The sequence below is a fragment of the Rhinopithecus bieti genome, unplaced genomic scaffold (genome assembly GCF_001698545.2).
Source record: "Rhinopithecus bieti isolate Rb0 unplaced genomic scaffold, ASM169854v2 scaffold_1070, whole genome shotgun sequence".
NCBI classification, from domain to species: Eukaryota; Metazoa; Chordata; class Mammalia; order Primates; family Cercopithecidae; genus Rhinopithecus; species Rhinopithecus bieti.
Genome location: NW_016803844.1, coordinates 1146819 through 1165242, shown reverse-complemented (window position 1 = coordinate 1165242; position 18424 = coordinate 1146819).

Sequence of the window (18424 nt, the reverse complement as noted above, 5' to 3'; positions counted from 1 at the left end):
GCCAGGCACGGTGGCTCACACCTGTAATCCCAGCACTTTGGGAGGCCGAGGCTGGCGGATCAGGAGGTCAGGAGTTCGAGACCAGCCTGGCCAACATGGTGAAACCCCGTCTCTACTAAAAATACAAAAATTATGGCTGGGCACGGTGGCTCATGCCTGTAATCCCAACACTTTGGGAGGCCGGGGCAGACGGATCACGAGATCAGGAGATGGAGACCATCCTGGCTAACACAGTGAAACCCCATCGCTACTAAAAATACAAAAAATTAGCCAGCCACGATGGCGGGTGCCTGTAGTCCCAGCTACTCGGGAGGCTGAGGCAGGAGAATGGCGGGAACCCAGAAGGCGGAGCTCGCAGTGAGCCGAGATCCTGCCACTGCACTACAGCCTGGGTGACAGTGCAAGACTCCCGTCTCAAAAAAAAAAAAGTAGCTGGGCGTGATGGCAGGATCCTGTAATCCCAGCTACTCGGGAGGTTGAGGCAAGAGAATCCCTTGAATCTGGGAGGCGGAGGTTGCAGTGAGCCGAGATGGCGCCATCGCACTCCAGCCTGGGGGACAAGAGTGAGGCTTCCTCTCCAAAAGAAAAAAATAATAAAATAAAGCAGTCAGATTTTTTACAAGTTATTTTACATACGAACCTAAGACTGACCACAGATTTCTCTTTGGAAAGAATGTGAGCAAGGAAAGAAGACAGTGGATCAATATTTTAAAAAGTACTAAAAGAAAAAATTATTAACCTAGAATTCTATATCGAGTGAAGACAGCCTTCACAAGTTAAAGTAAAATAGCTGAGTATATTTATCACGAGCAGACACACATTACAAGAAATGTTCACGGATTTGCTTCCAGCAGAAGGTAAATAATACCAGATGCAAATATGGATCTACACAAAAGAACAACACTGAGTTACCTATATTAGTAAATATAATATTTTAATTTTTTATATCTCTTTAAAAGATAATTAGTGACCCTAATAGGTATGGGGTTCCTTTTTGGGGTGATGAAAATGTTCTAGAGTTAGACAATGGTGATGATTGCACAACCTAACGAACATACTAAAAACCACTGAAATATACATTTTAAAATGATGCATTTTATGGTATGTACATTATATCTTGAAAATAAATAATAAATATTTTTAAATAATTGACTGATTAAACAAAGCTAGTAACGATGTATAATGTGGTTTATAACATAGGTAAAAGAAAATAAATGGCAATAATAGATGTTAATTCTCCCCAAATTGACTTACAAAGTAATTGTATTCCTATTCAAAATTGCAGTAGGATATTTTTGTATAAATTGATAAGCCTATCCTAAATTTCATATAGAAATGCAAAACAGCTTTGAAAAGGAAGAGCAAATGTGGAGGACTCACAAGAATATAAAAATCTTAAAGATCGAAAATATCCACTGTTGTCAAGGGTACAGCATAAGAGAAATTCTCTTATGGTGTTGTCAGGAGTCTAAATTGCATACCCTATGAGCCAGCAATTCCACTCCTAGCTATATACAGGAATACAGGCACATGTGCACAAGGAGACATCTACTAAAGTGTTCCTATCATAGCAGCACATATCACAATAACCAAAAACTGGAAACAATCCAAATGTTTATCAGTAGTAGAACAGATCAACTGTGGTCAACTTTTATACAATGGAATTCTAAGCAAGGAAGAGAAATGACATGGATAAATCATGTAAGCATGATGTTGATCAAAAGGAATCTCTGATATACCTTATGCATAATCCTGTAAAGTTCAAAAATAAACAAAAGTCATCCATGGTGTTACTTAGACAGAAAAGTACAACAAAGTAATCACCAACAAAATTAAGAAGATACTGGTTATCTTTAGTGGAGAAGGAGTGAGCTTTCATTAGGAATGGGCACCCAGGAGAACTTCCAAGATACTGATAACGTTCATTTTCTTGATTTAGACCATGGTTACATAGCACTTATTTTATGACAATTCATTATGTTTCTACATGTATGTTTTAAGCATATTTTCATAAGTGATACATACTTTGAAACTGAAATGCCTGGGGAAAAAATCCATTCATTTTCATTATAGTAGAATTTGGATTGTGGCTATATGTTGAATCTGCTATCTTTAATCTAAATAGACTACAAAATATTTTTAAATATGAAATAAAAAATTTAAAATATATAACATACTTCTAAAGCATGGGGAAATAAAAGATTCTGAAATTTCTGGAAGTGCATAGGAATGGATAAAATGATAAGAGAATGGAAATTTAATCAATAGGAAGAAATAACTTCTATTCTCAGCTAGCTTAAAATCTTTGGAAGAGTTGTGGTAAAGAATAAACAATCCTTATCCCTCTTTCTTTACTCAATCAAAAGCACTTAAGCTCTTTCTAGGAGTATAATGTAAATATGAGTAATGGAATTGATTTTTTATCAAACACACAAGAAAAAATCAGATGAGCTCTATTCCTTTCAAGGTATTCATCTCAGGAAGTTAAGACACTTTTTGCAATGAAGCTTTTATTAATGCAAACATTTTGGCATGCCCCTTAAAGACCTGCCTTTAGCGCCTATAGCATTCTTTAATAACCTCCAGGGTGGTAAATTCAGCCTCTAAGAATGAACTGAGAAAGTTATTTGGCTCTATGTCTGAAAAATAATACACATAAACCCTCTCACTCAGGGTGTATTGATTTGATGTAAAAATCAAAGTATGGCTGTAAAGGAATGGGACTAGTATTAAAAGAAATTCCTAAAGAAAAGTTCCTCCTAAAAAATAGTTTGAACAATAACACCATTATTGAAATAAGATTCTCTTGCATCTTAAGTAACTACCTTAGATATAAGCACAAACTTCCTTCACTTACTCAAAAAATGTTAATTGAAGCCCTTCTGTGTACCAGACATTGTTCCAAACCCACTTAGGGATAAAGCAGGGAACTCAATGGGCAAAAAGCCCTGCCCTCATGTAGATTACTTGAAAATATGCTTATTAAAAGTCTGCCTCATAATCTACTGTTACACTTTCACTTTCTGGATTCGTATGTTTAATGTTCTCTGTGGTCTTTAAGCATTTTTACAGTATGATAGGATTTCTGAAAGTAGATCAGGGTTTATATCTCTCTATCCAACAAGATGCTACATGTATGTAAATGGTACATTTCCAAATGGCTTTCCCAGTGGAAAATCAAGGCTTGCTTATCTTTATTTAACTTCAGAGCTTTTAGTAAAGAAATGTAGTTGATACCTCAAAAATACATGTTTGTTTTTTGTTTGCTTGACAAGATTAAAATTCACTGGTGCATTCATAAAAACTAGAATATGATCATTTCGACTGAGCCTTGTACAGAGAATTTGGTCAAGTAGATTCTCTAATTACCTAACAATGACAGCATTTTCCAAGGTGCCCAAGGAAGAGAGCATCCCACTAGTCCAGTAGTTCGTAACTCAGCAGCCTAAACCTCAAAACACCTACTGGGGGCCGGGCGCGGTGGCTCACGCCTGTAATCCCAGCATTTTGGGAGGCCGAGGCGGGCGGATCACTTGAGATCAGAAGTTCAAGACCAGCCTGGCCAACATGGTGAAACCCCGTCTCCACCAAAAATACAAAAATTTGCCTGGCATAGTGGTGCAGACCTGCAGTCCCAGCTACTGGAAAGCTGAGGCAGGAGAATCACTTGAACCCAGGAGGCAGAGGTTGCAGTGAATGCGAGATCGTGCCACTGCACTCCAGCCTGGTGATAGAGCGAGACTCCGTCTCCAAAAAAAAAAAAAAAAAGGCTAATGAAACAGAATGTCAGCATCTGGAAATTAGTTGCTACACACTCAGCTACTAATCAAACCTGAAAAATAAAAGCTAGCATACTAACCAAACTCTCAGAATCAAGGAGTCAGAATTTTGTGATCGCCCCCATTACCATCATCCAACAGCTTCTGACACCACCGCCATTACCTCTAATCCTACCTCATCACAAACCTTGGCTTTTTTTTTTTTTTTTTTTTTTTAACAAGGTCTTGCTCTGTCACCCAGGCTGGAGTACATTACTGCGATCTTGGCTCACTGCAGCCTCCACCAGGGCTCAGCTGATTCTCCCACCTTTGCCTCTCGGGCAGCTGGAACCACAGGTGTGAGCCAGCCCACACGGCTAATTTATTTTATTTTATTTTTGAATTATAGAAAAGGAGTCTTGCTATGTTGCCAAGGCCGAACTCCTAGGCTCAAGCGATCCTTCCGCCTTGGCCTCCCAACGTGTTGGGATTACAGGCACAAGCCACGACGTCCGGCCTTTGATTCTATTTTAAAGGCGAATGGAAAGACTTTACTCAACGTTCAAACGCCGCTGTCCAACTTCTGTGCAAAGAGGCGCGGCGTTTTGTTCACTGACACAAATAGCAATGGGTGCGAACACAATCTGCATGATGAGGAAACCAGCAGCAGCGCGGCGCTGGGCAGGCTGTAGAGCCGGGCGTTTCCACCTCTTCCCCGCCGTTGCCGTTGCGCACGGCGTTGCAGGCTGGGGGCGCTGGCCAGGCGCCAATGCTGGCGAGGCCCCCACCCACCCAGCAGCCTGCCTCTTGCTGGCGCCGGGCCGGCCACGCTGTCGCCTCCCCGCCACGGAGTTCTGCTTCCTGTTTTCCAAGCCTAAGTGCTTTTTAATTAGCCTTCATCACTTCCCCAATTTACAGCGATTACGGGCTCCTTGCCGACAGCACGCCCACCTGGCATCCCTGCGCTACACCTTTGCGCACACCGGGCCCAGCCGGCCCAGTCCCTCAAGCATCAGTGGACGGAAAATGTTCCTGAACGCCCCCGCGACTGCGTGGAGTCTGTGCATCTGTCCCGGCCTGGTTCCTTTGTGCTTTAGGATGGCAGGTTCTCACAGGCAGAAGAAGCTTATTGTTATTTGTCTGGCAAGATTTGATTTTTTGCCAGGTGTCCTGGATATCTCCAGCGCTGTTTATAAAGAGGGAGAGAGAGATTGGAAGTGGATACCTGTATGCAATTGATTTTTAAATTCACATGCAGGTGTTTGGGAAGGGAATGCTTTTTGCACTTCTTTCATTTATTATGTAATAATTATTTTATCTTTTTTTGTTCTTTTTAATTACAAATTTGTATTAAGAACTTAATGCTTTTTTGATTTATTATTTTTGTTTTTTTTTTTTCTGGAGGAAGAGAATCAAAGCATGGGCAGTTTTCATAGAGACCCATCATAATCCCGGAGGCTTTCCACCTAGGAATGTTTCTCCTAGCCTCCTCACCTTGCTTCCTCCCATCTGCTCCATGGGGCCATCCACCCACCTTCTAACATCCAACAGAGCCCCAGAAATGCAACAGATGAGCCCTGAAGAGAGAAAGCCTCTGTTAATTTTTATTGAGCCTTATCAGTAGAAAAGACACACACACACACACACACACACACACACACACACACACACAACTCACACTGACCAAGAAGTCCTTAACATTCCCTTCAGCTCTACTTTAGACAGATTTCCTCCTGACTATAGGCCCCTGACCTCCCTTTGCTTGGAGCATTTACTTTAGAAAATTTGCAATTATAAATTCTTTCTCTGCCCCTTAGAGATGTAAATCTTCTCCCTGCCTCCTGCCAGTTTCACAACCCAGGAATGCCTTTCTCAAGGACCTGGGAGTCATCCTTTTGAAAGGTAATCATCAAAGAAAGGACAGAGCTCCTCTCAGTCTCTGTGGGAGCATGGGAGCCTAACTTGATGAGCATCAATTTGAAACACAATGTGATGGCCTAGTCACATTGACAACTACCCCCATCCCCAGTGTCCACCAATACTTTTCTGCTAGCTCACTCCGTGTTTAAAAACTCTCCTACCTTTTGTTTCAGAAAATTGACTTCAGTCTCTCTCTCCTATTCGCAAAGACCTGAAACCATAAAGCTCCTAAAAGAGATCATAAGGGGAAAGTCCCTTGACACTGGCTGGAGCAATAATTGTTTTTTAAAATATATAACTCCAAAAGTTCAAAAAAGGTTACAAAAGCAAAAATAAATAAATGGTGCTACATCAAATTAGAAAGCTGAACAGCAAAGAAGACAACGGAATGAAATGGCAACCTACAGATTGGGATAAACATTTGCAAACCATATATCTGATAAGGAGTTAATATCCAAAATTTATGATATGAAGAACTCATACAACTCAATAGCACAAAAACAAATAACCCAATTTTTTAAATGGGCAATGGACCTGAATACATATTTCACCAAAGAAGACATTGAAGTGGCCAAGAAGTATATGAAAGGTGCTCAATGTAATCATCTGGGAAATGTAAATCAAAGCCACTATGAGATAGCACCTCACACCTTTTCAGATAGCTATTATCAAAAAGTCAAGAGATAACAAATATTGGAGAGGGTATGAAAAAAGGGGGGGAACTCTTGTACACTCCTGGTGATAATGTAAATTGATGCAGCCATTGTGGAAAACAGTATGGAGATTCCTAAAGAAATTAAAAATAGAATTTCCATATGACCCAGCAGGCCAGATGCAGTGACTCACACCTGTAATTACGGCACTTTGGGAGGCTGAGGTGGGCGAATCACCTGAGGTCAGGAGTTCGAGACCTGCCTGGCCAACATGGTCAAATACTGTCTCTACTAAAATACAAAATTAGCCAGGCTTGGTGGGGCGTGCCTGTAGTCCCAGCTACTTGGGAGGCTGAGGCAGGAGAATCACTTGAACCTGGGAGGAGGCAGAGGTTGCAGTGAGCAGAGATCACACCACAGAACTCCAGTTTGGGTGACAGAGCAAAACTGCGTTTTGTTTGTTTGTTTGTTGTTTAAGAAAATATAAAGTAAATGGAGATTTTAGAAACTACTAACAGGAAAGCTGGTAAAAAATAAAATAAGATTGTCTCTTGTATGAAATTCTCTGGATAAACTCTTAAAGCTTTAGATAAAAGAATTAGAGGTTGTAAGCCATTAGCGGTGGTTCATGCCTGTAATCCCGGCACTTTGGGAGACTGAGGCGGGCGGATCACGAGGTCAGGAGATCGAGACCATCCTGGTTAACATGGTGAAACCCTGTCTCTACTAAAAATACAAAAAGTTAGCTGGGCGTGGTGGCGGACGCCTGTAGTCCCAGCTACTCGGGAGGCTGAGGCAGGAGAATGGTGTGAAACTGGGAGGCAGAGTTTACAGTGAGCCGAGATCACGCCACTGCACTCCAGCCTAGGGGACAGAGCGAGACTCCATCTCAAAAAAACAAAAAGAAAGAATTAGAGGTTGTCAATCACATGCCCTGCTAGTTAGAAGCGAAATAGTACAAAGATTCAGGAATGCACTTTGGCAAAGTAGATCAACTGCCCTATACATCTACATATACTTTTGAATCAGAAATTCTACATTTAGGAATTTAGCCGAATACAGTTTTACGTGTGTGTGTGTGTACATATAGATAATGTTTAACACAGTGTTGTTTAAAATAATAAAAATTTAGAGACAACTAAAATGTCTTACAATAAGGAATTGGTTAAATGTAAAAGCAAATCATTAAAAATAATTATTTTGATCTACATTATTAACATGCAAAAGAATTCACATACTAATCACAATAAAGATACTTTCACTGGAGAAAAGCAAGTTTAAAATGTTACATAAACTCATTTCATTGGAACACATACATTTCACTCTCTTTAATCTTACCTCAAAGAAAGAACAAAAGAATAGATGTTGAACTCTAGTTTATAATATGTGTGTTAAAGTATTTATAGCTTAAGTTTCTAATACCTGCAACTTTAAAATGCTTCAAAAGATAAGGTGTTTTGGTGGATGGGCAGAAAGATGGATAGATGGAAAAATGTGTATTAGAACAAATATAACAACATTTTTAATTGTAAAGAAACAGATCTATGTAGTACGAGCCCATTTTGGTTACGCGTGTTTTTAAAATTATATATTGACCCAACTTTTCTCACAAGTCTATAAAAATTGAAGTTATAGAAGTGTAGTGAAGAGAAAGAGAAGGAAAGACTGATAGACTAGAACAAAATGTTGAGAGGGCTGATCTCTGGGAGTACTTTCCTCTTTTTCACTTTCTTAACGTTTTTTGTACGTTTACCCTACAAGTGTATATTACTTTCATAATTACAGAAATAAAGATATGGCAGAGACATCCCATTGTCTTCTAATATCCAGTCACCTCTTCTTTCCTGATAAAAGAACCCCAATGTTTTAGGTGGGCACATTACTGGCCAGCTAACAGAAGTGTTAAATGGCCTCCTGTTCATTTCAGTGTGGGCATGTGACTAGGTTCTGGCCGAAGTATAAGTGGAAATGTATAATACTTCTAGAAGCGAGCACTCTTTTATAAGAATGGAAGTAACACACGGCTGAATAGGAAAGAAGGAGCCTAGGTCTCTGACATTGTGGAATGGCTTCCCCACTCCTGGACCGCCCACTTCTAAAATTCTTTTACATGGGAGAGAAATGATTCAAGCCATTATTTTCCAGATCTTTATTACTCACAGCTAAATGTGTTCCTAACTTATATAAAAAGATTCATCTTTAAGTCTTTTTTAAAAGTGTCTTCTTATAATCTGAATTACTTAATATTTAGTTTCCACGGCTGCAAATATATAATAAAATGAAAATAGAAAAGGAGAGAGATTTGAAAATAAGGCTAAAATTTAAAAAAAAGATAAAATTTGAAGGTAAGCCCAGGATGAAATAAATGTGTATGTACTGGGTACAAAATGGAAGAGGCTGTGCACAGCTGTAACCTTACTCTTCAAATCAGTGGAATTTGGGGGGGAAAGAACATTGATTGGTGAAGTGGAAGATGGGATAGGGAGATACCAGGACTGATGGAGACTTCTTAGCCACTGAGGTGAGGCTGGGGCACAACAGGCCGGGGTGCATGAGGAAAGGACCCAAGAGGATTAAAAAGAGAAGAGCAAGAAAGAGATACAAACACTTTACCACCTTTACAGTTTTGCCCAAGACTCTCTTTTTCACTAAAGCCCATCACAACTTTCATTATAAACAATATCAAAGTATTTACTCAAAATCTCATGATACAATAAAAGATAGACATGAAATACAGAAAATTGCTAAAAATGGAAGAAAAGGGGTACATTGTAAAGAAACTCTTTGCTATGGTTTTGTGTCCGGAATTAGTGGGTTCTTGGTCTCACTGACTTCAAGAATGAAGCCATGGACCCTCACAGTGACTTTTATAGTTCTTAAAGATGGTGTGTCCAGAGTTTGTTCCTTCTTCCTGGTGGGTTCGTGGCTCTCACTGGCTTTAGGAGTGAAGCTGCAGACCTTCGTGGTGAGTGTTACAGCTCATAAAGGCAGCGTGTACCCAAAGAGTGAGCATCAGCAAGATTTATTGCAAGGCGCGAAAGAACAAAGCTTCCACAGCCTGAAAGGGCACCAGAGGGCACCAGAGCAGGCTCAGGCAGCCTGCTTTTATTCCCTTATCTGGCACCACCCACATCCTGCTGATTGGTCCACTTTACAGAGAAGTGATTGGTCCATTTTGACAGAGTGCTGATTGGTGCGTTTACAATCCCTGGAGCTAGACGAGAGTGCTAGACAGAAAAGTTCTCCAAGTCCCCACTAGGTAGCTACGATACAGAGTAACAACTGTTTGTAATTACAGAACCTTGAGCTAGACACAGAGTGCTGATTTGGTGTATTCACAAACCCCGAGCTTTAGACAGAGTGCTGATTGGTGCATTTACCAATCCTTGAGCTAGATACAGAGGTGCTAGACAGAAAAGTTCTCCAAGTCCCCACTAGGTGAGCTAGATACAGAATACCAATTGGTGTGTTTACAAACCCTGAGCTTGACACAGAGTGCTGATTAGTATGTTTACCATCCCTTAGCTAAACATAAAAGTTCCCCAAGTCCCCACCAGATTAGCTAGATACAGAGTGCTGATTGGTGCACATACAATCCTCCAGCTGGATATAAAAGTTCTCCAAGTCCCCATCTGGCTCAGAAGCCCAGGTGGCTTCACCTAGTGGATCCTCCACAGGGGCTGCAGGCAGAGCTGCCGGCTAGTCCCGAGTCGCACCTGCATTCCTCAGACCTTGGGCGGTTGATGGGACCAGGCACCATGGAGCAGGGGGTGGAGCCCATCGGGGAGGCTCAGGCTGCACGGGAGACCACGGCGAGGGGGCGCCGCTCGGACATGGCGGGCTGCAGGTGCCCAGCCCTGCCCCTTGGGGAGGCAGCTGAAGCCCGGTAAGATCTCCAGCCCAGTGCAGGCGGGCCGGCACTGCTGGGGGACCCAGCGCACCCACCGCAGTTCCTGGCCCGGGTGCTAAGCCCCTCACTGCCCTGGGCCACCCAGCGCAACTGCGCGCATGCCCGTGGGAACTAGCACTGGCCCGGGAACCCCTCGCGCAGCCCTGGTTCCTGCCCGCACCTCTCCCTCCACACCTCCCCACAAGTGGAGGGAGCCAGTTCCGGCCTCGGCCAACCCAGAGAGGGGCCCCCACAGTGCAGTAGCAGGCTGAAGGGCTCCTCAATTGCCGCCAGAGTGGATACCAAGGCCGAGGAGGTGCTGAGAGTGAGGGCTGCCAGCACATTGTCACTGTGCAGTTTGGCTCTGTCCCCACCCTAATCTTACCTGGAATAAGATTATCCCCACCTGTCAAGAGAGGGACCTGCTGGCAGGTGGTTAGAACATGGTGGCAGTTTCCCCCATGCTGTTCTCATGATGGTGAGGGAGTTCTCACAAGATCTGATAGTTTTAAAAGTGGCAGTTTCCCCTGTGCACACTCTCTCCCTCTCTCTCTCTCTCTCCTGCTGCCAAGTGAGAGGCGCCTTGCTTCCTGCTCATCTTCCCCCATGATTGTAAGCTTCCTGAGGCCTCTTCAGCTATGCAGAACTGTGAGTCAATGAAGCCTTTTTTCTTTACAAATTACCCAGTCTCAGGGAGTTCTTTATAGTAGAGTGAAAATACGCTTCAAAAATAAGTCTTATTAAGATTTTTTCCTTAGCATTAAAAAATAAAATTAAAAGAGGTTTTCATCAGCTAAAAGGATTTTCAGCTTCAGCATTAAAAAATCTTATAGTCTGACTTAGGAAATGCCAATAAAAACTACCATTTGAAGGGATGACTAAGTGACTCATTTAATCCTTACACTTACTCTACAAAATGGCAGACAGATAATTTTGAAGTTCCACAGGGGTTTATTACTTCAATGTGTAGTCACGCAGAGCTTCAAGGGAAGTACGTGGCTGGCAATCAGGCCCAGGAATCAAACAGACCCAGTTTTGCTACTAAATTTCCTTAGGTGCTATCGGTATTAATATTTCCCAGGAATAGAACAAAGAGGATAAAAGCAAGGATCATACTGTTGGAATATCGTACTGTAGACTGCCTCAGGTTCCCCAACTTTTCTCTCCATTCTGACCCAGAAATAGAGTGGGCCTTCACTGTCCTGCAACCCAGCCAGCTGCATTTTCCCCTACAGGCTTGAACACGGGCAGGAGCCTTGAGGATTCCCAGGCTCTGATAAAGGTGTTTAGGTTGTTGCCCATTACAGTAAAGGAAACTAGCCTGGACTCTGAGTCAAATTTATGTTCTGACCCTCGTTGTGCACATGCCTACGTAGAACATCCCTTATCTCACTGTCCTTTCTTTGCAAGCATCGCTGCAGCCCCCTCTCTACCTAAGTTTCCCTAATAAATTGATCTCCCTAAAGTTTAGTGCTTCTTTGGAATCCCAATGAGCTGCATCTGAGGACGATTTGAGGCAATCCCTTGTGGAAATTTCCCTGCTTCTGCTTTTGGAGTGACTCCAGCCACAGTTTCAGCAAGACAAGACACCTAGATCCAGCTGAAGAGACACCACCCAATGATAGGAACAGGTGAAAAAGAGTAGGATTAGGGCCCAGGAAAGCATGAAACAAAGCCCAACAAAGAAGCCACATGCGGAGTCTTAAGTGGGAAAAGAATATTGGTTGGGGCTGTGAGTGAAACCATGCGGTAAGGGCTTGACTGTATTTAACCTTGACAGACAAGTGGATCTGTAAGGTTAAACAAGTGGTGTTTACAAAGCTGACTGGTGTGTTAATTTGGAAGAGTGGTTTAGAAAAACTTACTCATCACTTGTCTGCTGCCGGTTAGAAATAAAGCATTATAAGTGATGTTACATTTGTATTTAATCTGAATGGTATTAGGTTTTGTATCACTTTGGTGCAGAAGTTCTAAACTTTAAAGAATCTGCTGGAAGCCTGGCATAGTGGCGCACACCTGTAGTCCCAGCTACTCAAGAGGCTGAAGCAGGAGGATTGCTTGAGCCCAGCCTGGGCAACATAGCAAGAACTCATCTCTACAAAAGAGAGAAAGACAGTGCGTGAATCTACTCTAAATAAGGGGAAAAGGACTCCATCATCATGAGTTTAGAAAACATTAAGCAAAATTAAACACTTTACAAAAAGACTTCTCAGAGGCTTTATTATGCTAATATGCACTGTGATAACCAAGAGGAGAATACAGCATGCAGTGTGTCCCCAGTCCATTAATCATAGGACACATTTTAGCAGGGGGACTGGGAGCAGAGGCACAAATTCCTTTTGGGAGAGGAAAAAGCACAAACTTTCTTCAGGGCTTACTCTGTGTAGAAAATCATCATCATCATCATCATCATCATCATCATTAAATTTTTTAGGAAACATTTATTCTATTTTATAGAACGAAGTGCTGCCTAATTCAACAACATTTTTAATATTAATTAAATTTTTAGGGAACACTTATTCTATTTTATGGAATGAAGTGTTGCCCAATTCAACAAATGAAAAAACCATTTTAAATAATAATAATGAAATTTGTATAAGTACCTGAAGATACTCATGCTTTGCAAACACCTAGGCCATAGGCCCTCTTAGAAGAAAAACCACATAGTTCATGTCCTTATCAGAAAACTGAAGCCAAACCTTGTTTGGGGTAAATTCTTGGCCAGAGATCTAGGAATATCCTAAATTTAATAAGAGATTCTATTTATATTCAATGAGTGAACAATAAAGACTTATAAAAGTCAAACATCAGAAACATTTTATCAACAATGTTTGATCCAGCCCATCTCTATTTATATTGCTTTATTTTTTATAGCACGTACCCACTTACATATTATACATTTATTTGTTTATTTGTGGGTTTTTTCCAATTTATAAATTTTAATTTAAAAGTAAACTTCAATGTCAAAAATGCAAACTTAGGGAGGGTAGAAATATCACACACAAGTCTGCCACTTCACACTTGGAGGGTTGCATAGTGACTCGGCAGAGGCGCCCCTCACTTCCCAGATGGTGGGTTGGCCAGGCAGAGGTGCTTCTCACTTCCCGGAGGGTGGGGCAGCCAGGCAGAGGCGTTCCTCACTTCCTAGAGGAGTGTTTATCTGTTTATCGCCTGTTTTCTCACTAGAGTGTTAGCCCAGTGAGGCCAGAGATTTTGTTTGCTCCCCTCTGTATCTGAATGCCTGGAACTGTGCCACTCTGTCACTGACTAGGGCCCTCAGTAAGTACCTGATGGTTAAATACTCAAAATAACCCACACTGGTTTCTCAGTCCTCTGCTAGTGAAGTTTTTCCTTTAAATATCTCATATGTCCAAGCATCTAAAATCCCTACCCTCATTCCCAGTTAGACAGAGTGAAGAAAGGGAGGTCTATCCATGGTCAAGCTCTCTAGATTTGCCAGGGTTATGGGTAAGGTTGGGTCTTTTATTCTTGAGGGGATTGGAAGTGCTGACTTCCAATGACAACAACATCCTTTCATTTGGGGGTGGCAAGAAGTGACATTATTCCTTTCTTTTATAGAGTCTTTAAAGAGGTCACTGGGCCTGGCACGATGGCTCACACCTGTAATCCCAGCACTTTGGAAGGCCAAAGTGGGCAGATCACTTGAGGTTGGGAGTTCGAGACCAGCCTGGCCAACATGGTGAAACCCCGTCTCTACTAAAAATACAAAAATTAGTTGAGCATGGGAGCACACACCTGTAATCCCCGTTACCTGGGAGGCTGGGCAGGAGAATCACTTGAATCTGGGAGGTGGAGGTTGCAGTGAGCCAAGATTTTGCCACTGCACTCCAGCCTGGGTAACAGAGCAAGACTCTGTCTCAAAAATAAAATTTTTAAAATTAAAAAAATAAAGAGATAATTAACTCTTTAAAGTTCATAGGGATGGGGCCCTAATCCAACAGGACTGGTGAGTATAAGAAAAAGAGGCCGGGCGCGGTGGCTCAAGCCTGTAATCCCAGCACTTTGGGAGGCCGAGACGGGCGGATCACGAGGTCAGGAGATCGAGACCATCCTGGCTAACACGGTGAAACCCCATCTCTACTAAAATACAAAACTAGCCGGGCGAGGTGGCGGGCGCCTGTAGTCCCAGCTACTCGGGAGGCTGAGGCAGGAGAATGGCCTAAACCCGGGAGGCGGAGCTTGCAGTGAGCTGAGATCCGGCCACTGCACTCCAGTCCGGGTGACAGAGTGAGACTACGCCTCAAAAAAAAAAAGAAGAAGAGACACCAGATCTCTCCTCTCCCTTCTCCTTTTCTCCCCTCTCCTCCCCTCTCCTGCCTTCCACCTCCTCTCTCTCATCCTCTCTCTCTTTTTCTCTCTCTCTCTCTTTCTCCTCAAGTATAGAAAAAAGGCCACATGAAGACAAAATGAGAAGGGGTTGCCTACAAGCCAGGAAGAGAGACCAAAATTGAATTTCCCAACACTTTGAGTAGTGACATGGCAAATGGCTGAAAGTTTCAGCTGGTTAGGCAGGACTATTCAAAGAAGCAAGTGTCTCAGCACCAGCTGGAACTATCCCAAGCTTCTATACAGGGAAACTTCTAATAGATTGATGTTTTGAAAGGGCATGTACCAAAGATAGAAGGAAGGGCAAGTGAGTAGCATCAGTAAGATTAGGACAGGAAAGTTAAATAGCACCGTGAGCTAAAGCTTAGGAGAAAATGCTAAGACAATACGAAGGTTAACCATGCTCAATAAATCAATGAAAATGGAAGAAATGAGCCCACTTCTTGAGAAAAGCTGTGTAATAGTAATATATGAATAAAAAAGAAGAGTCCTTAACAGCCCCTGTCTTCAACAAAAAGAAAGACACTCAGATTAGGAAAAGAACAAATATGGTTAAGAGGAAATTGAACAGCTAAGTAAATTACAATACTTCCATCTTTAACATATGAGGCAGCCACTAAAAATTATGTTTCTAAAGACTCTTTAATAACATGGAAAAAAGCATGGCATAAAATTAAGTGGGAGGGAAGCAGGATACAAAATTGAATCACAAATAAACTTGATTTATGAAAAAATGAAATCAGAGAGAAAGTACCAGATGGCTATCTACCAATACTGCTGTCTCTCACTACTAAGATTATGGGTATTTTTTGCCTTGATGTTACATTTGTATGAACTTTCAGACAAGGAACATTTGTTACTTTTATAATCAGAAAATAGAAGTAGAAAACTAAAATCAAAAATAGCAGCCCAAGGTACTTGAAGCTATCATAAGGCAGCTTTACACCAGTATTAAATGAGGCCAAGAGTCCAGACCCAGGAGATGGTGATGAGGAAATCAGTATCAGTAACACCTAAGGACTCATAAAGTCAGAGGCCAGAACACTTTCACTTTCAAAACAATGGGAATCTTAAAACCCTTGGGCACTTTGTCTCAGGAAAACTCTTGATTTGATAGATTTGAGACCCTGGAACACATGATAGAAAGGAGGAGGCTTAACTTTATTCTGCCCATCATTCCCCAAAATGTGAGCTCTGTGTTGCTTGTGATGATGATCAAAACCTAGTAGATACAAGATGCAGAGGCCCCCATAGTCTCTAGCACTGTGTTCCCTGAGGCCCAACACAGTCTACTTGTAATTGATGGCATCTGGGAGTCAGGGCATAAGTTCTCTGTTTTGTCTGGAGCCCACTTTTCCTCCCAGCTGTCGCCCCTCCCTGTCCTCACTGCATCCGCCCTCTCCTGGTCGTTTCCAGTCTTAACGATGGTCTAGTTAAGATGGTCTAGTCGGTCCCTGCTCCTTCTGGCAGGTCCTTCCAGGCTCTGCCTGCTATAGCCTTCTTTGTTCATGGGCCACTGACAGCCAACCTTGACAACATCTGAGGATATTTTCCAGCGTGTGCTTCTCATAACTAGCCCTGCAAAACACTCCATGATAGCCCATGACCAAGGGGACTGATGGTTTAAGCCATGAGAAACTCCCTTTGGGAGATTCCTAATGCCCATTAGCATAGTAAAGGTTTTTGAAATGCCTACAACAAAGACACTTGCTTAAATTTGGCCAAATTTAATAAACTTCTAAGACCTTTTTTTGAAAATATCCTGTTAAATCCAATAAATTTGTAATTTGAGAGCACACTTCATTACCCTTGGAGGACACTGCTTATGTAGCTTCCTCCCCAATAACACGTTTGACCTAGAAATAATCTGTAGTTCCTGTGCCTTTGTCTAATATCCTGATGTTGGAATTGGGACACCAAGGCCCCTTAAGAGCATCAAGCTGCAGCTTCTGCATCAAATCACATGAGAAGTGTCTGACCTGCCCAAATGGAAGTGGACTCCACCTCACTGCAACCAACAACCAACAGACTGGAGTTCTGATCCTCTCACTTTATTCCCTCTGACCCTTTCTTCTGAGCTACATTCTGCTTCTTATATCTCTCATGCTATCCACCAAAGACTACTCTGCATAAAAGCTCAGATAACCAGCAGATATTACCAAAGAGGCAATCAGTCAAACAATCCATTATCCAGTCTTGCTCACAACCTATCTTTTCTAGGGTTTTTCTAGAAAGGATACTTACATCTTGATTGGTTTTTGTGATAAGTAACTCATAGCTCACTCACCACTTCTTTAGGAGCACCTCCCTGACCAGATTGGAATCCCAGCTGTAGTCTCTTGCCCCCTCTTTGGCACCATAACCCACTCCATGAAGTACCTGTCACAGTTAGTGCTTTACATGTATTTGTATGAACATGTAATTAATGTCTGTCTCCCTCACTAATACTCATGCCCAATAAAAACTGTATTCCACATACTACCACATCAAATGTTTTACAAATCTTTCCACTTAATCCTCATAACAAACCAGTTAAGCAAGGAGGTGAGGAGTTGCAGTTATTATCACCATTTAATAAATGAAGAAACTGGGAATAGTAGTTAAGGAACTTGACAAAGATTAATAGCTAATGAACGGCAGACTGGAATTTGAATCCACGCATTCTGATTCCAGAACACTTATGAGCCTCTAGGCCCTATCATCTGGCCAGTAGACACTAAATTCCATGAGGGAATGGACCATATCTGATTCTGCCCACCACTGTATCTCAAGTACCTAGCACATATAATCTTTCATTATATTTTGGGGAGTTCTGCATTTTTTTTCTTTTAAGAGATGGGGTCTCACTCTATCACTCAGGCTGGAGTGCAATGGCATGATCATAGCTCACTGCAACCTCAAACTCCTGGGTTCAAGTAATCCTCCCACCTCAGCCTCCTAAGTAACTGGGACTATAGGCACAAGTCATTACACCTGTGTATTTTTAAATGAATAAGTGAATGGATGGATAAATATAATTTCAAGTATAAAATTCAAACATTTCAGAAATATACAATATAAAAAATAAAAATTATCCATATTCCTACCATCACCTGACCCAGAGAAAACAATTTTCAGCAGTTTTCTAACTGTTCCTTACAAAGCAAAACTTCACCAGGCAGTGTCATGAAGTACGTTCAGTATGTGACTGAGTCCATGAACGTTGGGGACCTCATGAGGATAAGCACCTTACCTCCACTGCCACCACACAAATGCTCATGTGTGGCTTAATGTGAACAGATGATAACATCATACACAATATCTGTGATGAAAAAAGGAACTATAGGCTCAATAAGAGTACAGTTATGTAGACTCAAATGGAATGAGTAACAAAACTCAGAAAGGAATGCAGTAAATATTAAAACTGAAAAGGGATTCACAGCAGCAGCCACATGCTATCTCTGTTTCTGGCCTTTCCTGCATTTCTAGTTAACATTTCAATGAAAACAGAATGCATTGTCATTTGGTCATTTCTGCAGATAACACAAAACAGAGAAATAGATATTCCAGATGACAAAATCAGTTTTTAAAATTATTCCCACAGATGGAAATAATGAGTCAAAACCAACAAGATTAAATTTAGCAGCATATAATATAAAGTATGTATATAAGTTCTAAAACTCAATCATACAAATTTAGAACGGGGGCCCCATTTCCTTGTTAGCTTATAAGAAAAGCCTGGACACAAGGACCAGATGGATTCACAGCTGAATTCTACCAGAGGTACAAGGAGGAGCTGGTACCATTCCTTCTGAAACTATTCCAATCAATAGAAAAAGAGGGAATCCTCCCTAACTCATTTTATGAGGCCAACATCA